We start from the raw sequence: 25,604 nt of genomic DNA on the forward strand, positions 1-25,604 counted from the left end.
TCCTGGGATGGCAGAACTTTCATATGAAGAAAGACTGGATAGACTCGGCTTGTACTCGCAAGAATTTAGAAGATTGAGGGGGGATCTTATAGAAACGTACAAAATTCTTAAGGGGTTGGACAGGCTAGATGCAGGAAGATTGTTCCCGATGTTGGGAAAGTCCAGAACTAGGGGTCACAGTTTAAGGATAAGGGGGAAGTCTTTTAGGACCGAGATGAGAAAAACATTTTTCACACAGAGAGTGGTGAATCTGTGGAATTCTCTGCCACAGAAAGTAGTTGAGGCCAGTTCATTGACTATATTTAAGAGGGAGTTAGATGTGGCCCTTGTGGCTAAAGGGATCAGGGGGTATGGAGAGAAGGCAGGTACAGGATACTGAGTTGGATGATCAGCCATGATCATATTGAATGGCGGTGCAGGCTCGAAGGGCCGAATAGCCTACTCCTGCACCTATTTTCTATTTTTCTATGCTTCTATGTCCCACAGTTGACAGTGCATGTCAGAGCAAAAACCAAGCCATGAAGACAAAGGAATTGTCCGTAGTCCTCCGAAACAGGATTGTGTTGAGACACAGATCTGGTGAAGGATACAAAACAATTTCTGCAGCATTGCAGGTCCCGAAGAGCACAGTGGCCTCTGTCATTCTTAAATGTAAGAACTTTGGAACCACTAGAACTCTACATTGAGATGGCCACCCGGCCAAACTGAGCAATTGGGGGAGAAGGGCCTTGGTCAGGGAGTTGACCAAGAACCCGATGGTCACTCCGACAGCTCCAGTTCCTCTGTGGAGATGGGAGAACCTTCCAGAAGGACAACTATATCTGCAGCACTCCACCAATCAGGCTTTTATGGTAGACGGAAGCCGCTCCTCAATAAAAGGCCAATGACAGCCCGCTTTTTGCCAAAAGGAATGAGAAACAAGATTCTCTGGTCCGATGAAACCAAGATTGAACTCTTTGGCCTGAATGCCAAGCGTCACGTCCGGAGGAAACCAGGCACCACTCATCACCTGTCCAATACCATACCTACGGTGAAGCATGGTGGTGGCAGCATCATGCTGTGTGGATGTTTTTCAGCGGCAGGAACTGGGAGACTCGTCAGGATCAAGGGAAAGATGAATGGAGCAAAGTACAGAGAGATCCTGATAAAAACCTGCTCCAGAGCGTCCTGGACCTCAGACTGGGGCGGAGGTTCACCTTCCAACAGGACAACGACCCTAAGCACACAGCCAAGACAACGCAAGAGTGGCTTTGTGACAAATCTGTGAATGTCCTTGTATGGCCCAGCCAGAGCCCGGACTTGAACCCGATAGAATATCTCTGGAGGGACTTGAAAATAGCTGTGCATCGACACTCCCCATCCAACCTGACAGAGCTTGAGAGGATCTGCAGAGAAGAATGGGTAAATTACCCAAATACAGGTGTGCCAAGCTTGTAGCGTCATGCCCAAGAAGACTGTGGTTGTAATCACTGCCAAAGGTGCCTCAACAAAGTACTGAATAATGGGTCTGAATACTTATGTAGATGTGATATTTCAGTTATTTCTTTTAAATTATTTTAAACCTGTTTTTTTATTTATTATGGGATATTGTGTGTAGATTGATGATAAAAAATAAATGTAATCCATTTTAAAATAAGGCTGTAACGTAACTAAATGTGGAAAAAGTGAAGGGGTCTGAATACTTTCTGAATGGACTTTAATCAATCAAATCAGTTAATGCAACACACCCAATAAAGCCAAACTCAAGTACAATAGGTAGAGCAAACAGAACGATACTGAGTGCAGAATATTTTTCTCAGTATTGTAGCCAGTCTTATAGACAATGTCCAATGTCTGCAATCGGGTTGCGGTGAATCAGTACCCTAGTTTATTGATTGAGCATTCAGAAGCCTGATAACAGAGAGGAAGACGCTGAGGAACAGTCTCGACCTGAAACGTCATCCATTCCTTTTATTCAGAGATGCTGCCTGTTCTGCTGAGTTACTCCAGCATTTTGGTGTCTATTTTCGGAAGATGCTATTCCTGATTCTAGTGGTGTGTACTTTCAAGCTTATGTGGCATGACCAGAAAGAAGGCTTAATTCTACTCCTTTCAGTTATGAACTTATAACAGCGTTTAATCTTCTGGTGTTGCAGGAAACGTGCTGGTGGTAGTTTGGAAATTACTTCTTCAAACTACCACCAGTTGCAAACCCCAGCGACAGAATATGCGTCTGATGTTTGCTGACTACAGCGTACAGCTCCTCCAGTACTATTTGTTTATGGTCTTCATTATTGAATCAGTTCTGGCAGTGTGATGGAGGGTCTCGTCCCGAAACGTCACCCATTCCTTCTCTCCAGAGATGCTGTCCGGCCTGCTGAGTTGCTCCAGCTTTTTGTGTCTATCTTCGGTTTAAACCAGCATCTGCAGTTCCTTCTTACACATGGCCCTAATAAATACCTGTAGTAAGTGAAAATGGGCCTGTGACTTCTAGTTAGATATCCGGTGGCCAATGAAATATTATTTAAATAAAAATCCACATGTTATTTTTTATGGTACACGGGAAATTTTGTATCAATATTTCCTTTTTGGCAGCTAATCTCATCATGTGATTGTGAAATTAAAAGTTCAGCAAAGACGTATTTTTTCACTCAGCATGCTTTGTTAAGCTTCAGTCTGTCATTTTAAATCTCAATGAATTAAGAAGCAACAAAGAATATCTTTCTTCCTACCATGTAATTTGTTGAATATTATAAACCAGTCTAGCAACAAAAAGTAAGTTAATTATATTTATGAAATGACAGCCATCACTACAATGAAGATGTTTGTTCACACACTAAGCTTCAGTACTGTGTGAGGCAAACTGCCAAACGGTAAAATTCGATAGGGAACAAAGTATTTTTGCTTACCATAATTTATGATTCTTAGTAAACTTCATAAATAAAGTAAATGACTTTCTAAATATAATTCCACTTGATCAATGATGAATGCATTCAAACTTGATCAATGATGAATGCATTCAAACTCTATTGCTATATATATATATATATATATATATACTAGACTAAGTGGGACCTGTTGGGTCCCATGTGCACATGGGAGGGCTGGTCCCCCGACACAATATTCCACCTCTCCACCAATTCCAATATTGGTGGCCAGTGGGGGGGCTTTCTGGAGTGCTGGTATGGGTTCTTAGGGTGGCAGCTCAGTCCCTCAAGCCTGATCTGCTGGCAGCTCACTCACGGCTGGTGGGCTGGCAGTTGACTCATGACTATTCCTTGAAATTCCATTTCAACCTGGGTGCAAGTCCACCAAATTCAAATCCATGTTCCTACCATTTCAAGCAGGGTGCAAGGCCACCAAATTCAAGTTCAGTTTCTTACCACTATGAACAGGGTGCAAGGCCACCAAATTCAAGTGCAGTTTCCAACCACTTCAAGCAGGGTGCAAGGCCACCAAATTCAAGTGCAGTTTCATACCACTTCAAGCTGGATCCAAGGCCACCAAATACAAGTGCAGTTTCATACCACTTTCAGCAGGTTGCAAGGCCACCAAATTCAGTGCAGTTTCATTCCACTTCAAGCAGGGCCCAAGGCCACCAAATTCAAATGCAGCTTCATACCATTTCATGCAGGGTGAAACCACCATAAAACCGAGAGGCCCGAGAGCCGTTGGAGAGGTCGCAGAGGGAGGAGCTACACCCGAGCAGTAGGATTTAAAGAGGAGCGCGGGGCTTGCTTCTACAGAGGCCCGAGAGCCGTTGGAGAGGTCGCTGCAACGTTCCAAGTTCCACTTCAAAAACAAGTGGGTTTGAGGAAGCCGCTGATTGGTGGAAGCAGACAAGAGGGAGCAGCTGATTGGGAGTCAGATCCCTGCTGATTGTACTGTATTGTAGCAGTTTGTTTTGTATTGTATCCTAGGTAAGGGGAGTATGAGGGCCAGGGCAGTTTACTGTTCTGGATGTCAGATGTGGGAAGTCATGGAGACTGATAGCCCTCCAGACGTCCACATCTGTGCCAGGTGTATCGAGATGGGGCTCCTAAGGGACAGTATTAGGAACCTGGAGCAGCAGCTCGATGACCTCCGTCTGGTCAGGGAGAGCGAGGAAGTCATTGATAGGAGTTACAGGGAGGTGGTCACTCCAAGACCACAGGAGGCAGGCAAGTGGATCACGGTTGGGAGAGGCAAGGGGCACAGGCAGGGACTAGAGAGTACCCCGGTGGCTGTACACCTTGACAATAAGTACTCCTGTTTGAGCACTGTTGGGGGGGACAGCCTACCTGGGGGTAGCGACCGGCCGGGCCTCCGGTAAAGAGACCGGTCCTGTTGCTCAGAAGGGTAAGGAAAAGAAGAGGAGAGCAATACTAATAGGGGACTCTATAGTTAGGGGGTCAGACAGGCGATTCTGTGGACGCAGTCGGGAGATCCGGATGGTAGTTTGCCTCCCTGGTGCCAGGGTCTGTGATGTGTCTCAACGTGTCCAAGATATCCTGAAAGGGGAGGGAGAGGAGCCCGAGGTTGTGGTACATATAGGTACCAATGACATAGGTAAAAAAAGAGAAGAGGTCCTGAAAGGAGAATTTAGGGAGTTAGGAGGGGAGTTAAAGAGTAGGACAGCAAAGGTAACAATCTCGGGATTACTGCCTGTGCCACGCGACAGTGAGAGTAGGAATGGAGCAAGGTGGAGGATAAATGCGTGGCTGAAGGACTGGTGCAGAGGGCAGGGATTCAAATTTCTGGATCATTGGGACCTCTTTTGTGGAAGGTGCGACCTGTACAAAAAGGATGGGTTGCACTTGAACCTGAGGGGGACCGATATCCTGGCGGGGAGATCTGCAAAGGCTACTGGGGAGACTTTAAACTAGAATGGTTGGGGGGAGGGACTCAAATAGAGAAAGCTATTAGACAGTGTGTGAGGCAGGAGGCAGAGAAGGGAAGCATTCAGACCCAACAAGTAGGGGGGAAAGAAGAAAACAATAATAAACAGAGAATAAGAGGCGGTGGGATTCTTAAATGGGTGAGCAGAGAAACAGAGGGGTGTAAAATGCGGGCGGAAGCAATAGGTAGCAAGGTGAAAAGTAAAAGTGGCAGGCAGACAAATCCAGGGCAAAAATCAAAAAGGGCCACTTTTCAACATAATTGTATAAGGGGTAAGAGCGTTGTAAAAACAAGCCTGAAGGCTTTGTGTCTCAATGCAAGGAGCATTCGTAATAAGGTGGATGAGTTGAACGTGCAGATAGCTATTAATGATTATGATATAGTCGGGATCACGGAGACATGGCTCCAGGGTGACCAAGGCTGGGAGCTGAACATCCAGGGATATTCAATATTCAGGAGGGATAGAGAGAAAGGAAAAGGTGGTGGAGTAGCGTTGCTGGCTAGAGAGGAGATTAACGCAGTGGAAAGGAAGGACATTAGCTTGGAGGATGTGGAATCGGTATGGGTAGAACTGCGAAACACTAAGGGGCAGAAAACGCTGGTGGGTGTTGTGTACAGGTCACCTAGCAGTAGTAGTGAAGTTGGGGATGGCATCAAACAGGAAATTAGAAATGCGTGCAACAAAGGCAAAACAGTTATAATGGGTGACTTCAATCTACATATAGATTGGGTGAATCAAATTGGCAGGGGTGCTGAGGAAGAGGATTTCTTGGAATGTATGCGGGATAGTTATCTAAACCAACATGTAGAGGAACCAACGAGAGAGCAGGCTATTCTAGACTGGGAATTGAGTAATGAGGAAGGGTTAGTTAGCAGTCTTGTTGTGCGTGCCCCCTTGGGCAAGAGTGACCATAATATGGTTGAGTTCTTCATTAGGATGGAGAGTGACATTGTTAATTCAGAAACAACGGTTCTGAACTTAAAGAAAGGTAACTTTGAGGGTATGAGACGTGAATTGGCCAAGATTGACTGGCAATTAGTTCTAAAAGGGTTGACGGTGGATATGCAATGGAAGGTATTTAAAGACTGCATGGATGAACTACAAAAATTGTTCATCCCAAATTGGCAAAAGAATAAATCAGGGAAGGTAGTGCATCCGTGGATAACAAGGGAAATCAGGGATGGTATCAAAGCAAAAGATGATGCGTACAAATTAGCCAGAAAAAGCAGCATACCAGAGGACTGGGAGAAATTCAGAGACCAGCAGAGGAGGACAAAGGGCTTAATTAGGAAAGGGAAAATAGATTATGAAAGAAAACTGGCAGGGAACATAAAAACTGACTGCAAAAGTTTTTATAGATATGTGAAGAGAAAGAGATTAGTTAAAACAAATGTAGGTCCCTTGCAGTCAGAAACAGGTGAGTTGATCATGGGGAACAAGGATATAGCGGACCAATTGAATAAATACTTTGGTTCCGTCTTCACTAAGGAAGACATAAATAATCTGCCGGAAATAGCAGGGGACCGCGGGTCAAAGGAGATAGAGGAACTGAGTGAAATCCAGGTTAGTCGGGAAGTGGTGTTGGTAAATTGAATGGATTAAAGGCCGATAAATCACCAGGGCCAGATAGGCTGCATCCCAGAGTACTTAAGGAAGTAGCTCCAGAAATAGTGGATGCATTAGTGATAATTTTTCAAAACTCTTTAGATTCTGGAGTAGTTCCTGAGGATTGGAGGGTAGCAAACGTAACCCCACTTTTTAAGAAGGGAGGGAGAGAGAGAAAACGGGGAATTACAGACCAGTTAGTCTAACATCGGTAGTGGGGAAACTGCTAGAGTCAGTTATTAAAGATGGGATAGCAGCACATTTGGAAAGTGGTGAAATCATTGGACAAAGTCAGCATGGGTTTACGAAAGGTAAATCATGTCTGACGAATCTTATAGAATTTTTCGAGGATGTAACTAGTAGAGTGGATAGGGGAGAACCAGTGGATGTTGTATCTGGACTTTCAGAAGGCTTTCGACAAGGTCCCACATAAGAGATTAGTATACAAACTTAAATCACACGGTATTGGGGGTTCAGTATTGATGTGGATAGAGAACTGGCTGGCAAACAGGAAGCAAAGAGTAGGAGTAAACGGGTCCTTTTCACAATGGCAGGCAGTGACTAGTGGGGTACCGCAAGGCTCAGTGCTGGGACCCCAGCTATTTACAATTTATATTAATGATCTGGATGAGGGAATTGAAGGCAACATCTCCAAGTTTGCGGATGACACTAAGCTGGGGGGCAGTGTTAGCTGTGAGAAGGATGCTAGGAGACTGCAAGCTGACTTGGATAGGCTGGGTGAGTGGGCAAATGTTTGGCAGATGCAGTATAATGTGGATAAATGTGAGGTTATCCACTTTGGTGGCAAAAACAGGAAAGCAGACTATTATCTAAATGGTGGCCGATTAGGAAAAGGGGAGACGCAGCGAGACCTGGGTGTCATGATACACCAGTCATTGAAAGTAGGCATGCAGGTGCAGCAGGCAGTGAAGAAAGCGAATGGTATGTTAGCTTTCATAGCAAAAGGATTTGAGTATAGGAGCAGGGAGGTTCTACTGCAGTTGTACAGCGTCTTGGTGAGACCACACCTGGAGTATTGCGTACAGATTTGGTATCCAAATCTGAGGAAGGACATTATAGCCATAGAGGGAGTGCAGAGAAGGTTCACCAGACTGATTCCTGGGATGTCAGGACTTTCATATGAAGAAAGACTGGATAGACTTGGCTTATACTCGCTAGAATTTAGGAGATTGAGAGGGGATCTTATAGAAACGTACAAAATTCTTATGGGGTTGGACAGGCTAGATGCAGGAAGATTGTTCCCGATGTTGGGGCAGTCCAGGACAAGGGGTCACAGCTTAAGGATAAGGGGGAAATCCTTTAGGACCGAGATGAGAAGAAACTTTTTCACACAGAGAGTGGTGAATCTCTGGAACTCTCTGCCACAGAGGGTAGTTGAGGCCAGTTCATTGGCTATATTTAAGAGGGAGTTAGATGTGGCCCTTGTGGCTAAAGGGATCAGGGGGTATGGAGAGAATGCAGGTACGGGATACTGAGTTGGATGATCAGCCATGATCATATTGAATGGCGGTGCAGGCTCGAAGGGCCGAATGGCCTACTCCTGCACCTATTTTCTATGTATCTATGTATCTATGTACAACCACACAAAACACCAAACTCACAGTTCAGTAGACATTCAGTGTGTTCAGTTGATTCACAGCTCAGACAGTCATGACCTCTCCCTCCCCCATCATGCAGAGACTGAGCCACACCCCCTCCCACCAGTAAAGGTGTGGCTTTCAGGGCGTGATTGACAGGAGAGAGATTCTCAACATTTTTTAAACACTAATAACACTTTTAATTTTCATTGATGGGAAGAATTCTCTGCACCTGCTCAGCGGAGGGGGGACTGAGTAAGATGGCCAAAAATCACAGCCGTAAGTGTAGTGTTTTATCTAAAATCAATATACAGTGCAAAAAGGAATTAAGTGCATTTGCAGTAGTGCCTTTTAACTACAAGCCAAAGCACCCAAGCCGCCATTTGCAGTAAGTAGTGCCTGTCAACTTCAAGCCAAAGCACTCAAGCCACCATTTGCAGTAAGTAGTGCCTATCAACTTCAAGCCAAAGCACCCAAGCCACCATTTGCAGTAAGTAGTGCCTTTCAACTTCAAGCCAAAGCACCCAAGTCACCATTTACAGTAAGTAGTGCCTTTCAACTTCATGCCAAAGAACCCAAGTCACCATTTGCAGTAAATAGTGCCTTTCAACTTCAAGCCAAAGCACCCAAGCCACCATTTGCAGTAAGTAATGCCTTTCAACTTCAAGCCAAAGCACCCAAGCCACCATTTGCAGTAAGTAGTACCTTTCAACTTCATGCCACCATTTGCAGTAAATGGTGCCTTTCAACTTCAAGCCAAAGCTCCCAAGCCACCAATTGCAGTAAGTAGTGCCTTTCAACCCCATGCCACCATTTGTAGTAAGTAGTGCCTTTCAACTTCGCCAAAAGACCCAAGCCACCATTAGCAGTAAGGTGCCTTTTAACTTCAATCCAAATCACCCAAGCCATCATTTGCAGTAAGTAGTGCCTTTCAACTTCAAGCCAAACCACCCAAGCCACCATTTGCAGTAAGTAGTGCCTTTAAACTTCAAGCAAAGTACCCAAGCCACCATTTGCAATAGGTAGTGCCTTTCAACCTCAAGCCAACGCACCCAAGCCACCATTTGCAATAGGTAGTGCCTTTCAACGTCAAGCCAAAGCACCCAAGCCACCGTTTGCAGTAAGTAGTGCCTTTCAACTTCAAGCCAAAGCACCCAAGCCACCATTTGCAGTAAGTAGTGCCTTTTAACTTCAAGCCACCATTTGCAGTAAGTAGTGCCTTTCAACTTTAAACCAAAGCTCCCAAGCCACCATTTGCAGTAAGTAGTGCCTTTCAACTATAAACCAAAGCTCCCAAGCCACCATTTGCAGTAAGTAGTGCCTTTCAACTTCAAGTCAAAGCACCCCAGCCACCATTTGCAGTAAGTAGTGCCTTTCAACTTCAAGCCAAAGCACCCAAACAACCATTTGCAGGCAGTGCATTTTTACTTCAAACAAACCATATTTTCATTTTCAAGCCACATTAAGGGTACTCACAGTTGTGTAGACATTTGTTTGGTGTTGGTCAGAGCTCAGAATGACGTGACCCTTGGCTTCATCCATCTTGCAGACTGAGTGAGGAACACCACTTCCTGGTTTTATAGTCCCTCCCCCTCCCTCCAGCAGGGGCAGCAGAGAGAATGGTGATTTTTTTTAAACTTCAAGCCAAAGCTCCCAAGGCACCATTTGCAGTAAGTAGTGCCTTTCAACTTTAAACCAAAGCTCCCAAGCCACCATTTGCAGTAAATAGTGCATTTCAACTTCAAGCCAAAGCATCCAAGCCACCATTTGCAGTAAGTAGTGCCTTTCAACTTCAAGCAAAGCACCCAAGCCACCATTTGCAGTAGGTAGTGCCTTTAAACTTCAAGCCAAAGTTTCCAAGCCACCATTTGCAGTAAGTAGTGCATTTCAACTTTAAAACAAAGCTCCCAAGCCACCATTTGCAGTAAATAGTGCATTTCAACCTCAAGCTAAAGCACCTAAACCACCATTTACAGTAAGTAGTGCCTTTCAACTACTTATAGAAACATAGAAACATAGAAATTAGGTGCAGTAGTAGGCCATTCGGTCCTTCGAGCCTGCACCGCCATTCAATATGATCATGGCTGATCATCCAACTCAGTATCCCGTACCTGCCTTCTCTCCATACCCTCTGATCCCCTGAGCCACAAGGGCCACATCTAACTCCCTCTTAAATATAGCCAATGAACTGGCCTCGACTACCCTCTGTGGCAGGGAGTTCCAGAGATTCACCACTCTCTGCGTGAAAAAAGTTCTTCTCATCTCGGTTTTAAAGGATTTCCCCCTTATCCTTAAGCTGTGACCCCTTGTCCTGGACTTCCCCAACATCGGGAGCAATCTTCCTGAATCTAGCCTGTCCAACCCCTTAAGAATTTTGTAAGTTTCTATAAGATCCCCTCTCAATCTCCTAAATTCTAGAGAGTATAAACCAAGTCTATCCAGTCTTTCTTCATAAGACAGTCCTGACATCCCAGGAATCAGTCTGGTGAACCTTCTCTGCACTCCCTCTATGGCAATAATGTCCTTCCTCAGATTTGGAGACCAAAACTGTACGCAATACTCCAGGTGTGGTCTCACCAAGACCCTGTACAACTGCAGTAGAACCTCCCTGCTCCTATACTCAAATCCTTTTGCTATGAAAGCTAACATACCATTCGCTTTCTTCACTGCCTGCTGCACCTGCATGCCCTACTTTCAATGACTGGTGTACCATGACACCCAGGTCTCGCTGCATCTCCCCTTTTCCTAGTCGGCCACCATTTAGATAATAGTCTGCTTTCCTGTTTTTGCCACCAAAATGGATAACCTCACATTTATCCACATTATACTGCATCTGCCAAACATTTGCCCACTCACCCAGCCTATCCAAGTCACCTTGCAGTCTCCTAGCATCCTCCTCACAGCTAACACTGCCCCCCAGCTTAGTGTCATCCGCAAACTTGGAGATATTGCCTTCAATTCCCTCATCCAGATCATTAATATATATTGTAAATAGCTGGGGTCCCAGCACTGAGCCTTGCGGTACCCCACTAGTCACTGCCTGCCATTGTGAAAAGGACCCGTTTACTCCTACTCTTTGCTTCCTGTTTGCCAGCCAGTTCTCTATCCACATCAATACTGAACCCCCAATGCCAGTGTGCTTTAAGTTTGTAAACTAATCTCTTATGTGGGACCTTGTCGAAAGCCTTCTGGAAGTCCAGATACACCACATCCACTGGTTCTCCCCTATCCACGCTACTAGTTACATCCTCGAAAAATTCTATAAGATTCGTCAGACATGATTTAACTTTTGTAAATCCATGCTGACTTTGTCCAATGATTTCACCACTTTCCAAATGTGCTGCTATCCCATCTTTAATAACTGACTCTAGCAGTTTCCCCACTACCGATGTTAGACTAACTGGTCTGTAATTCCCCGTTTTCTCTCTCCCTCCCTTCTTAAAAAGTGGGGTTACGTTTGCTACCCGCCAATCCTCAGGAACTACTCCAGAATCTAAAGAGTTTTGAAAGATTATTACTAATGCATCCACTATTTCTGGAGCTACTTCCTTAAGTACTCTGGGATGCAGCCTATCTGGCCCTGGGGATTTATCGGCCTTTAATCCATTTAATTTACCCAACACCACTTCCCGGCTAACCTGGATTTCACTCAATTCCTCCAACTCCTTTGACCCGCGGTCCCCTGCTATTTCCGGCAGATTATTTATGTCTTCCTTAGTGAAGACGGAACCAAAGTAGTTATTCAATTGGTCCGCCATATCCTTGTTCCCCATGATCAACTCACCTGTTTCTGACTGCAAGGGACCTACATTTGTTTTAACTAATCTCTTTCTTTTCACATATCTATAAAAACTTTTGCAGTCAGTTTTTATGTTCCCTGCCAGTTTTCTTTCATAATCTATTTTTCCTTTCCTAATTAAGCCCTTTGTCCTCCTCTGCTGGTCTCTGAATTTCTCCCAGTCCTCCGGTATGCTGCTTTTTCTGGCTAATTTGTACGCATCATCCTTCGCTTTGATACTATCCCTGATTTCCCTTGTTATCCACGGATGCACTACCTTCCCTGATTTATTCTTTTGCCAAACTGGGATGAACAATTTTTGTAGTTCATCCATGCAGTCTTTAAATGTCTTCCATTGCATATCCACCGTCAACCCTTTAGAATTAATTGCCAGTCAATCTTGGCCAATTCACGTCTCATACCCTCAAAGTTACCTTTCTTTAAGTTCAGAACCATTGTTTCTGAATTAACAATGTCACTCTCCATCCTAATGAAGAACTCAACCATATTATGGTCACTCTTGCCCAAGGGGGCACGTACAACAAGACTGCTAACTAACCCTTCCTCATTACTCAATACCCAGTCTAAAATAGCCTGCTCTCTCGTTGGTTCCTCTACATGTTGATTTAGATAACTATCCCGCATACATTCCAAAAAATCCTCTTCCTCAGCACCCCTGCCAATTTGATTCACCCAATCTATATGTAGATTGAAGTCACCCATTATAACGGTTTTGCCTTTGTCGCACGCATTTCTAATTTCCTGTTTGATAACATCTCCAACTTCACTACTACTGTTAGGTGGCCTGTACACAACACCCACCAGCGTTTTCTGCCCCTTAGTGTGTCGCAGCTCTACCCATACCGATTCCACATCCTGCAAACTAATGTCCTTCCTTTCCATTGCGTTAATCTCCTCTCTAATCAGCAACGCTACCCCACCTCCTTTTCCTTTCCCTCTATCCCTCCTGAATATTGAATATCCCTGGATGTTCAGCTCCCAGCCTTGGTCACACTGGAGCCATGTCTCCGTGATCCCAACTATATCATAGTCATTAATAGCTATCTGCACATTCAACTCATCCACCTTATTACGAATGCTCCTTGCATTGAGACACAAAGCCTTCAGGCTTGTTTTTACAACACTCTTACCCCTTATACAATTTTGTTGAAAAGTGGCCCTTTTTGATTTTTGCCCTGGATTTTCCGGCCTGCCACTTTTACTTTTCACCTTGCTACCTATTGCTTCTACCCTCATTTTACACCCCTCTGTCTCTACGCTCACACATTTAAGAAACCCTTTCCCTTTAACTCCATCCTCCACTAGCCCATTCGACACCCCACCCCCCTTATTCAGTTTAAAACCACCCGTGTAGCAGTGGCAAACCTGCCTGCCAGAATGCTGGTCCCACACCTGTTAAGATGCAATCCGTCCCTTTTGTACAGTTCCCCCTTACCCCAAAACAGATCCCAGTGATCTAAGAATCTAAATCCCTGCCCCGTGCACCAGTTCCTCAGCCACACGTTCAGGTCCCGTATCTCCCTGTTCCTGCTCTCGCCAGCACGAGGAACTGGAAGCAAACCGGAGATAACAACCCTGGAGGTCCTGCTTTTCAGCATTTTTCCGAGCTCTCTAAAGTCACGCTGCAGAATATTCATCCCCTTCTTTCCGACATCGTTTGTGCCGACATGCACTACCACTTCCGGATGTTCACCTTCACCCTTGAGGATTTTCTGCACTCTGTCCGTGACATCCTGGATCCTGGCACCAGGAAGGCAGCACACCATCCTCGCATCCCGTCTGTTGCCGCAGAAACCCCTGTCCGTACCTCTCACAATGGAGTCTCCTACTACAATGGCGTTGCCTGCCTTAGGCCTTTTTGGTTTTGGCTCAACAGCCCTATTCGCATCACAAGCCAGTCCGCCGCCCAATGTAAACACCTCTTCTGTCCCGACAGCTTCTAAGTGGGTGAACCTGTTCACAAGAGGTACAACACCCGGGGACGTTGGCATTCCATGCTTCCCTCTCGTTCTCACTGTCTCCCACCTTCTCTCTTCCAGTACCTTAGGTGTAACAATCGTACTGTAGGACTTGTCGAGGAACGACTCCGTTTCTCGGACGAACCGGAGGTCATCCACTTGCTTCTTCAGTTCCCCAACACGGCCCTTCAGGAGCTCTACCTGGATGCACTTCTCGCATTTGAAGCAGCCAGAGGCACCAGCGGTGTCCTTGACCTCCCACATACTGCAAGCATCGCACTGAATCAGCTTGCCTGACATCTCCTTCTTTCGTCTCTCCCTCTGCAGTGTTTTGCGTAGTCTCCTCTCCTCAGCCTCCTCTCCGAAGACTCTCGAGCCAAAGACTCACACTTTACTCACAGGGCACTTCCCTCACAAGGCCGCTCACTCACTGCCGCTCCCTAAGAGCAGTCTTACTTAAATTGACTGATAAATTGCCTGATTTACCAATTTACAAACCAAATTCCTCAGTTTTCAATTGTTTTCCCAGCACCGACTCACTTCTCTCCTCCCACTTGGGCTAGAGCCAATCAGTCGTATCTCTTGCTAAGCTCCTCCTGCTGCTGTTGTTGCTCCCAAAGCTACAGCAGTTCTGAGCCACATACTTGCCACCATTTGCAGTAAGTAGTGCCTTTCAACTTCAAGCCAAAGCACCCAAGTCACCATTTGCTATTAGTGCCTTTCAATTTCAAGCAATGCACCCAAGCCACCATTTGCAGTAAGTAGTGCCTTTCAACTTCAAGCCGAAGCACCCAAGCCACCATTTGTATTAAGTAGTGCCTTTCAGTGTTATTCAGAGCTCAGAGAGACGTGACCCTCGGCTTCATCCATCTTGCAGAGAATGCAAATGTCTATAGATCTATATTACTAAATCTCTGATCTTGACCACTTTTGGCCCACTGTGCTGCGATTTCCGACAGAACGCCGCTACCTTTGGCCGTTATTTTTGGCCACCTAGCTCAGAGCCCCTCTCTGCCTTAAGGGTGTGGAGGATTTTTCCCATCGATGAAAAATCAGATATTAATGTTTTTAAAACATTGACCATTCCCTCTGCTGCCCCTGTTGGAGGGAGGGGGAGGGACTATCAAACCAGGAAGTGGTGTGCCTCATTTAATCTCTGCAAGATGGATGAAGCCAAGGGTCACGTCTCTCTGAGCTCTGAATAACACTGAACAAATGTCTACACCACTGCGAGTACTCTTAATGTGGTTTGAAAATGAAAATATGGTTTGTTTGAAGTAAAAAGGCACTACTGACTGCAAATGGTGGCTTGGGAGCTTTGGTTTAAAGTTGAAAGGCACTACTTACTGCAAATGGTGGCTTGGGTGCTTTGGCTTGAAGTTGAAAGGCACTAATTACTGCAAATGGTGGCAGGTGATTTCGCTTGAAGTTGAAAGGCACTAATTACTGCAAATGGTGGTGGGTGCTTTGGCTTGAAGTTGAAAGGCACTTCTTACTGCAAATGGTGGCTTGGGTGCTTTGGCTTGAAGTTGAAAGGCAGTACTTACTGCAAATTGTGGCATGCAGTTGAAAGGCACTACTTACTGCAAATGGTGGCTTGGGTGTTTTGCTTGAAGTTGAAAGGCACTACTTACAGTACATGGTGGCTTGGTGCTTTGTCATGAAGTTGAAAGGCACTACTTACTGCAAATGGTGGCTTGGGTGCTTTGGCTTGAAGTTGAAAGGCACTACTTACTGCAAATGGTGGCTTGGGTGCTTTGGCTTGAAGTTGAAAGGCACTACTTACTGCAAATTATGGCTTGGGTGCTTTGGCTTGAATTTGAATTGCACTATTTACTGCAAATGGTGGCTTGGGAGCTTTGGCTTGAAGTTTAAAATAATCACCATTCTCTCTGCTGCACCTGCTGGAGGGAGGGGGAGGGACTATACAACCAGGAAGTTGTGTGCCTCACTCACTTTCTGCAAGATGGATGAAGCCAAGGGTCACGTCTCTATGTGCTCTGAATAACACTGAACAAATGTCTACACAACTGTGAGTACCCTTAATGTGGTTTGAAAATGAAAATATGGGTTGTTTGTAGTAAAAGGCACTACCTGCAAATGGTTGTTTGGGTGGTTTGAGCTGAGCTGAGCCGTCTGAGCTGAGGCCTAAAGGCGGAGCTGGCGGCCTCCAACTTGCGACCGACCTCGAGGATCCGGAGGTAGAGCCAGCCAGGACTTACCAACACGAGGCTGGCCGTCTTCGAGCTGCGGCGGTGTTCGGGCAGCGGCACGACTCGGCGCTCCGGTGAGGGCGGACGGCACGGGGCTGAGACACTCCTGTGAGGGCGACCCGGCTCCCGGCTGGAAGGCGCTCCCGTGTGGGCGGCTCGGCTCCCGGCTGGAAGGCGCTCCCGTGAGGGCGACCCGGCTCCCGGCTGGAAGGCGCTCCCGTGTGGGCGGCTCGGCTCCCGGCTGGAAGGCGCTCCCGTGTAGGCGGCCCGGTGCGTGGCTGAGACGCTCCCGTGGGGGCGGCCCGGTGCGGGACTGAGACGCTCCCGTGTGGGCGGCCCGGTGCGGGGCGGAGACGGTGCTCCGGTGACTGACGGCATGACCTGAATCCGGGGCTCGGCCGCGGGCCAGTGGATGACATCGTTGGGAGCTCACAGTTCACAGGCTGGCGCCTGTTTTCTGGAGCTCCTGTGGCAACAACTGCGTCCGCTGGACTGGAGGGCGGCAGCTTCGACCACCCCCGGGCCGCGGAGCTTGAACCGCGGGACTGACTTACCATCGCCCGGTGGGGTATCGCCTCAGCGCAGAGGGAGAAGAGGAGGGAAGAGACAGTAACCCTAAGACTTTTGCCTCCATCACAGTGAGGAGGTGCTTAGTGAACTTACTGTGGTGGATGTTAATTTGTGTTTATTGTGTGTTGTTTATTATTACATGTATGGCTGCAGGCAACGACATTTCATTCAGACCGAAAGGTCTGAATGACAAATAAAGGATTCGATTCAATTCAATTCAATTCAATTACTGCAAATGGTGGCTTGGGTGTTTTGGCTTGAAGTTGAAAGGCACTAATTACTGCAAATGGTGGCAGGTGATTTGGCTTGAATTTGAAAGGCACTAATTACTGCAAATGGTGGTGGGTGATTTGGCTTGAAGTTGAAAGGCACTACTTACTGCAAATGGTGGCATGAAGTTGAAAGGCACTACTTACTGCAAATTATGGCTTGGGAGATTTGGCTTGAAGTTGAAAGGCACTTCTTACTGCAAATGGTGGCTTGGGTGCTTTGGCTTGAAGTTGAAATGCACTATTCACTGCAAAAGGTGGCTTGGGAGCTTTGGTTTAGAGTTGAAAGACACTGCTTACTGCAAATGGTGGCTTGGGAGCTTTGGCTTGAAGTTTAAAAAAATTACCATTCTCTCTGCTGCTCCCGCTGGAGGGAGGGGGAGGGACTATAAAACCAGGAGGTGGTATGCCTCACAGTCTCTGCAAGATGGATGAAGCCAAGGGTCACGTCTCTCTGAGCTCTGAATAACACTGAAGAAATGTCTACACAACTGTGAGTACCCTTAATGTGGTTTGAAAATGAAAATATGGTTTGTTTGAAGTAAAAAGGCACTGCCTGCAAATGGTTGTTTGGGTGCTTTGGCTTGAAGTTTAAAGGCACTACTTACTGCAAATGATGGCTTGGGAGCTTTGGTTTAAAGTTGAAAGGCACTACTTACTGCAAATGGTGGCTTGGGAGCTTTGGCTTGAAGTTGAAAGGCACCACTTACTGCAAATGGTGGCTTAGGTGCTTTGGCTTGAAGTTGAAAGGCACCACTTACTGCAAATGGTGGCTTAGGTGCTTTGGCTTGAAGTTGAAAGGCACTACTTACTGCAAATGGTGGCTTGGGTGCTTTGGCTTGAAGTTGAAAGGCACTACTTACTGCAAATGGTGGCTTGGGTGCTTTGGCTTAAAGTTGAAAGGCACTACTTACTGCAAATTGTGGCTTGGGTGCTTTGGCTTGAGGTTGAAAGGCACTATTTACTGCAAATGGTGGCTTGGGTGCTTTGGCTTGACGTTGAAAGGCACTACTTACTGCAAATGTTGGCTTGGGTGCTTTGGCTTGAGTTGAAAGTCACAACTTACTGCAAATGGCGGCTTGGGTGCTTTGGCTTGAAGTTGAAAGGCACTACTTACTGCAAATGGTGGCATGCAGTTGAAAGGCACTACTTACTGCAAATGGTGGCTTGGGTGCTTTGGCTTAAAGTTGAAAGGCACTACTTACTGCAATTGTGGCTTGGGTGCTTTGGCTTGAGGTTGAAAGGCACTATTTACTGCAAATGGTGGCTTGGGTGCTTTGGCTTGAAGTTGAAAGGCACTACTTACTGCAAATTTTGGCTTGGGTGCTTGGGCTTGAAGTTGAAAGTCACAACTTACTGCAAATGGCGGCTTGGGTGCTTTGGCTTGAAGTTAAAAGGCAGTACTGCAAATGCACTTACTTCCTGTTTGCACTGTATATTGATTTAAGATAAAATGCTACCACTTACGGCTGTGATTTTTGGCCATCTTACTCAGTCCCCCCTCTGCTGAGCAGGTGCAGAGAATTCTTCCCATCAATGAAAAATAAAACAGTTATTAGTGTTTAAAAAATGTTGAGAATCTCTCTCCTGTCAATCACGCCCTGAAAGCCACACCTTTTCCGGTGGGAGGGGGTGGGGTTATAAAACCCGGAAGTGTGGGTGTGGCTCAGTCTCTGCATGATGGGGGAGGGAGAGGTCATGACTCTGTCTGAGCTGTGAATCAATTGAACACACTGAATGTCTACTGAACTGAGTTTGGTGTTTTGTGTGGGTTTTATGGTGGTTTCACACTGCATGAAATGGTATGAAGCTGCATTTTAATTTGGTGGCATTCGACCCTGCTTGAAGTGGAATGAAACTACACCTGAATTTGGTGGCCATGTATCCAGCTTGAAGTGGTATGAAACTGCACTTGAATTCGGTGGCCTTGCACCCTGCTCATAGTAGTAAGAAACTGCACTTGAATTTGGTGGCCTTGCACCCTGCTTGAAATGGTAGGAACGGATTTGAATTTGGTGGCCTTGCACCCTGCTTGAAATGGAATTTCAAGGAATAGTCATGAGTCAACTGCCAGCCCACCAGCCGCGAGTGAGCTGCCAGCACATCAGGCTTGAGGGACTGAGCTGCCACCCCAAGAACCCATACCAGCGCTCCAGAAAGCCCCCGCACTGGCCACCAATATTGGAATTAGTGGAGAGGTGGAATATTGCGTCGGGGGACCAGCCCTCCTGTGTGAACATGGGACCCAACGGGTCCCACTTAGTCTAGTAAATATATATATGAGCTCCCTAGTTTGTACTTGAAAAGACAAGTGTATCAACTACCATTTTCATCTCATGCTTGACATCCAACCTAACACCAGAGAGTCCCAATGCCACCAACTAGAAATGCCGTAAGTTATTCTACATCTAGCTACATTATCAATGCAGAACAATGCAATTGTTATCTAACTATTCATCCAAAAATTGGAACTCCATGTCTCTGGTCATCATTCTAACCTATCTATCACAATCTTAGTTTATATAGATTAAATTAATATAAAAAGATTGCAGTATTCAAACTTCAGATTCAAAAGATCACAATGACTTTCCATGATTTTGCAACAACTTTACCTAAGCTTTGATAAAGTAGGAGCAACTAGTGGAAATTATCACACAACACATAATCTAAAAGGTTTGTACTCACATTCCACTGCTGATGAGTTGACCATAGGTACATAATATAATTTGAAAAGGCTTACCTTTCACACTCCAGTATTGGTAATTGAGCACTAAATAAAATGCATGGAAAAAAAGTTCACATCACAATGTGTTTATGAAAATGCATAATGTGCAGTGAAGCAAATCTAAAGTTGAATGTGATTTAGATGAATTAATTGCCTCTTCAATTATTAAATACGCTTACTTTTCTTTGGAGGAAGGTATGCTGAATATATAAAGGGAAGTGCATGTCTAAGAGATGAAAATGAGAGAAAACTTACTGTAAAAAATTGCAATGTTTCGGGTCACCTCATGTTTCATCCTCTCCTGGGTTAGCATATCAGACTGTCACGGTACAGTGGAGCTAAACTTCTGGATATAGAACATTGGTTCCTTGCATGAATGTAAAAGACTGTTCGCACTAACAATGTTAGTTGTTTTAGTTGTTTCACATAAAAGTCATCATGATGACAAAACTTAAACTTGTTTAATGTTAATTATTTTTATGGTTTAGCTTTTAATTTGTAGTGGGTTTCTGTAAAATAGTAAAAGGACAAATTTGTGTTTTAAATCATTATGGAACTGCCAGCTTATCTTAATTAGATTGCGATTGATTGCATCTCTATTTGCATGTTCAGTTCTATCAAATTTGTTCTGTTAGGCAATTAAATGTTGGCACTATTAAGGCACAATCAAGAATCAAGAGTGTCTTGTTTGTCAAATGTTCCAGATATGATCTACAACTATAAAATGATTACTTGCTGCAGATTTACAGGCACATTAATGCACCAGCAACAACAATAAATACATAATAAATGATGTTATTTTTAGTAACTTATACAATGATAGTGCAACAACCAATTATATAGTCCAAGCATAATGATTCTGGATTAAATTTGAATTTATCGCCTTTTTTGACAATAATCAGGGTCACGGCATCTCCAAGGTTCCCTACCTAGCAAACACAATACTTCCCAGATGTGGGAGAGGAGATTGTGAGTATGTGACTGACATCCCTCTCCACCAATTTTCAGAAAATCAGCAGGGATTCTGTCTGTCCCCGTGGGCCTGTTGTTTCGCATTTGGCTTGTAGCCTTTTTGACTTTTCATCGGTCATGTGTGCTGTTGTTTCTTATTTGGCTTTTAGTATTTTATACTTTTGATCGGTCGTGGGTGCTGTTGTTTCTCATTTGGCTTGCAGCCATTTTGACTGTCCCTCGGTCATGGGTGATTTTGAGGTTGGACTGGATAGCCAGGTACGTGATGGCATTAAGGCCACTCATGTCAACGTCAGAATCGCAACTGTGAAGCTTTTCAAAGTGTTTTCATTCTTTCATATGCTTGCCTCCATTCAGGGCTATTGCAGGGTGTTTGGGCCTCAGACGGCTTTGATAGTGCTGAAGGTCTCGCGTGTTATGGCAACGTGCTGGGTCTCCTGCACTCTTTCCACTCACCATTGATTCTTTGTGTCACATAATGTTCCGTTGAGCCTACATCTTCAGGAGCCAATAGAATTGTTTCTTATCCATGAACCTCCAATCCTGGAGCATTTAGCATTTTCAGACAATTAGCTTCTGGGCCTCTAAGCTAATCCCAGCAAAATTATCCAAGTGTTTTCTTGTAAAGAAGCTAAAAGTCTATTCATGGATGCTAATCATGGTAAGCTTCAGGACAGTCCAGATGCTGTGGTTTCTGTTGGTTGGAGGTTGTTGTTTTGTCTGAAGAAAGCTATCATTATGGATTATGGATTCTTTGATGCCTTTAACTTTGACCTGTATGAAGCAGTATTTTTGTTGTAACTGTTACTTAGAGGCAGAATTGTCGAGTGGTTGGTCAATCAGCCTTTTTTTAAATGTCATGGTATCCTTGTGGTCTCTTACTCCAAGAATGATATAATCAGGATTAAGGTCTTGTGCCTGTCTCTCTAACTTAACGGTGGCACAGTGGTAGACTTGGAGCCTTACAGTGCAATAGACCCGGGTTCAATCCTGACCATGGGTGTGGAGTTTGTACGTTCTCCCCTTGACATGCGTGGGTTTTCTCTGGGTGCTCTGGAATCCTCCCATACTCCATAGACATACAGATTTGTAGGCTAATTGGCTTAGTAAAATTGTAAATTGTCCCTAGTGTGTGTAAGATAGTGCTAATGTACGGGGTGATCACTGGTCGGCGTGGACTCGGTGGATAGAAGGGCCTGTTTCTGTACTGTATCTCTAAATTAAACTAAACTAAACTAAATTGAACTAAACTAAACTAAATAAACTGTATTAAACAACAGTGTTATTACAAGACAGTGCTCCTTGCACTTTATTAGGAGGCACCCTATGGCGTTAGTTTTCTTTACTCCCTCCTTGCCAATCACGTCATGTGTTGTCTTTCTGACCCTGGCATTGGAGCTGCCCAAGACATTGGGTTGTCTCTCTTTGGGATCTAGGCCAGATTTCTTTCAAGTTTGGAGTAGAAGTCCTCATTGGCCACATTTGTAGATAAGGCAGATCTGCTGATGATGTTAGACTGGTGATACCAGATTACAAGGAGGCACTAATTTTCTAGCAGCATCCAGAGATTTTCTCACTGAGGTAGCAGATTAACCTATCCCCTAAAAGGTTTTTTTTTTGTGTGTTGTTTTATTGTGCAGAAGAAAGTAAATTAACAACTTAATCTTTGAGTTGGTCACTTTCTGCCCATTAAGTCTGACTTAGAATGTAAATATGTCCGAGTTACTCGGCTATGATAGTAGAGTCATTTACTCTGAGTTTGTCCATCAGAGTCCTGACGTTCCAAATTGTGAGTTCCTCTGTCCATGGCAGAAACCGGGAACAAGACTATGCAGTATGAGCGTTAATATTCATCCTCTGGTGACACACATGTAAGCTCCTAACAGCATGTATGCTATCATGTATTTACATGGATGCGCTCAAGCACAGTTGCCCTTGCCCACTGTCTCTTTGCTTCTGCCCACCTCACCATTAACTCCCTCTCACCATCAATCCTCCCTATTCATGATTATTTAAGTCTGGGAAATGGGCAAAATGTATCTGAGAGGATGGGCAAGAGTATGACCAATAGCTTTGAATTATACCGGTGGACTCAAGACCATACTTTAGTAACCCAGCTCGGATTCCTACCAAGAAAATGTAACACTCAACAATCTATGGGTTTGATAATAATTTGATCATGCAATAGCTGGTGAACCCTTTATTTACATATGTACACATAAATTAAAAAAAGTGTACAAGTTCATAAACAAGTGTTGAAGAAATATGGCAGATCAGGCAGTATCTGTGGAAGCAAAGGGGTAGAAGATGTTTTGGATTGAGACCCTGCATCATGGCTGATCATCCAGCTCAGTATCCCGTACCTGCCTTCTCTCCATACCCCCTGATCCCCCTAGCCACAAGGGCCAAATCTAACTCCCTCTTAAATATAGCCAATGAACTGGCCTCAACTACCCTCTGTGGCAGAGAGTTCCAGAGATTCACCACTCTCTGTGTGAAAAATGTTTTTCTCATCTCGGTCCTAAAGGATTTCCCCCTTATCCTTAAGCTGTGACCCCTTGTCCTAGACTTCCCCAACATCGGGAACAATCTTCCTGCATCTAGCCTGTCCAACCCCTTAAGAATTTTGTACGTTTCTATAAGATCCCCCCTTTTTAGGTTGATGTAGGGCATCAACCTAAAAAGTCGACCTTCTCTTTAGCTTCACCAATGCTGTCTGGCCTGCTGAGTTCCAGCAGCTTGTTTTGTTATGCTGTAAATTTCAACATTTGTTGTCTCCTGTGTCTCTGTAAGTACAAGTTGTTATTCTAGTCATTTAAATAAGTCTCTAATGTTCATTTGTAATTTGCTTTATGTCATAAAATTAATATAATGGTAAAAAATAAATAAAAGTCATGTTCTATGGTGCTCAGGAGAAATAAAATGCTAAACGATTCTGTATAGCTTTTACATGGATCTTTACATAGATGAGTGATGCAAATAATTACTCTATATTGCAATAACAGAAGATGGGAATACCGATATGAAATAAAGTAGGAGATATAGGGCATAAAGAGCACTTGGGAGTGGCACAGTGACACAGCTGATAAAGATACTACCTCACAGTACCAGAGACTGGGGTTCATTCCAAACCTTGGGTGTTGTGAAGTCTGTGTGGAGTTTGCAGGTTCTCCTGGTGACCGTGTGCATTTTCCCCCAGGTGCTCTGGTTTCCTTTCACATCCCAAAGATGTGCAGATTCATCAGTTAATTGTAGTCTGTAAATTGCCCCTAATGCATAAGGAGTGGATGAGAAAGTGGGATAACATAGAACACGTGTGAATGTGTGATTAATGGTCAGTGTGGACTTGCTGGGCCAAAGTCTGTTTCCATGTTGTATTGCTGAACTGAACTAAACACTTGGCAAAACTGATCAGATATCGCACAGAGCCAACAGAAACACTGTCATCGCTTGCTTCTGCTTCAGCATTTTGTGATTAAACCCTGTTCTAAAGAAAGTATTTTGCGATTGAAGAAGTACAGCTGTCAAAAGTGAAAAACATTTCTGGAATTAATTTGGTGAAGACATTATGTTCAAACATAATCATTGCTTACCTTTATTTCCCTTTAATTCATCTAATTTAGTTTCAAGTATGGGCTTCACCAAAACAGAAATAGCAAATGAAGGGACAATTATGTTTTCATCATGATTTAATAACTAAACACAAGTATAATTTGTAGACCATTTTTGTCTTTACAAGTCAATAGAGATAACCATGGCTCTGTTTTCTTAAAGAAATACAAATGAGAAAAGATTCATAACTTTGCTATTATTATTGATTTAGAGGAAGGTAAAAGCTGTTCTACAGTGTTAATAAGAGTTTGGGGCTAGAGTAAATTCATTTAGAGTGCAGATATGTCAACATGGGAGAGAGCTGTAATGAAAGAGCTGCATGAACTTTTAAAAAAATGGTAAATTCCTCCTTTAGAAAAGTAGAAATTAATTATATGACCACACACAATTAAAAAATGATGGAGCTACAGCTTGAATGCTTCCCCCCCCCCCCCTTGATCTTTCGTGTATAATGAAGGAACTTCAAAGCAGTTGAGAAACATTTATGAATATGGAATTAAAGACCGCATAGTATGAGTACAAGCCTATGTTAACAAGCTCGTTGGAGAGCAGAACTAAAGGATCGTGAACTTCTGAAATCTTAATGCATGGACCGCTTAGAGCGATCAGATACCAGAATAGTGAAATGTCGGGGGACATTTGACATTTTGTGGGTTGGGCAAATTTGGAGTTATGGTTAGATGAACAGGTGGAAATAAAATCTCATATTCATCTGTTATTTTGATTCTCTTGGATGTGCATGAACAAATTAACAATTTCATAACCCAATCACTGTTTCACTATGAAATTGCAAACCATTTTCAGATTGCACAGAATTTTCAAATTTCTTGTGTTCCCCTGCCTGAATTGTTGAATATCCTCTGGACCTTTCAATGGATACAATTAAAATCTTTAGTCTTGCTTTCTCCAGTGATGTTGCTTCTATAATTCCATTACAAGGACACTACAAATATAATAACAACCACCGTAGACATGGAGTCATTCCACCAAATGTTTTTAATCAGATTGCTTGATAATTTACATATCAATCTTGGCTAAGTAATTTCAGTTTCCGGTCAGCTGAATATCACAGGATCAAGATATTGTCCATAGAATTGAAAACCTATTTTTCATTATTTGAAGCATTACCTTTCAGATGAGTTATGTAATAAAGAGTCAGTTAGCCCTCTTGGGAGTTTGTATAAGATCAATGATGCACGCTGCTAGTTTGCAAAAATGCTAGTTTGTAAAAGATGGCTAGTTTGTAAAATGCTAGTTAGTAAAAGATCCCATGATGCTAGTTGAAATGCCATTTAGGCATTTTGTATATTGTGAGAGAAAATTGGGTATAAAAGTACGAATACCTTGCTGAGATGGTGCAAGGTGTACATGAGATGATGCACAATATATGCCATGGTGTAGTTGTAATGTAAATTCACTCCTGAT

This window comes from Amblyraja radiata, chromosome 1 (genome assembly GCF_010909765.2).
Source record: "Amblyraja radiata isolate CabotCenter1 chromosome 1, sAmbRad1.1.pri, whole genome shotgun sequence".
Classification (NCBI taxonomy): Eukaryota; Metazoa; Chordata; class Chondrichthyes; order Rajiformes; family Rajidae; genus Amblyraja; species Amblyraja radiata.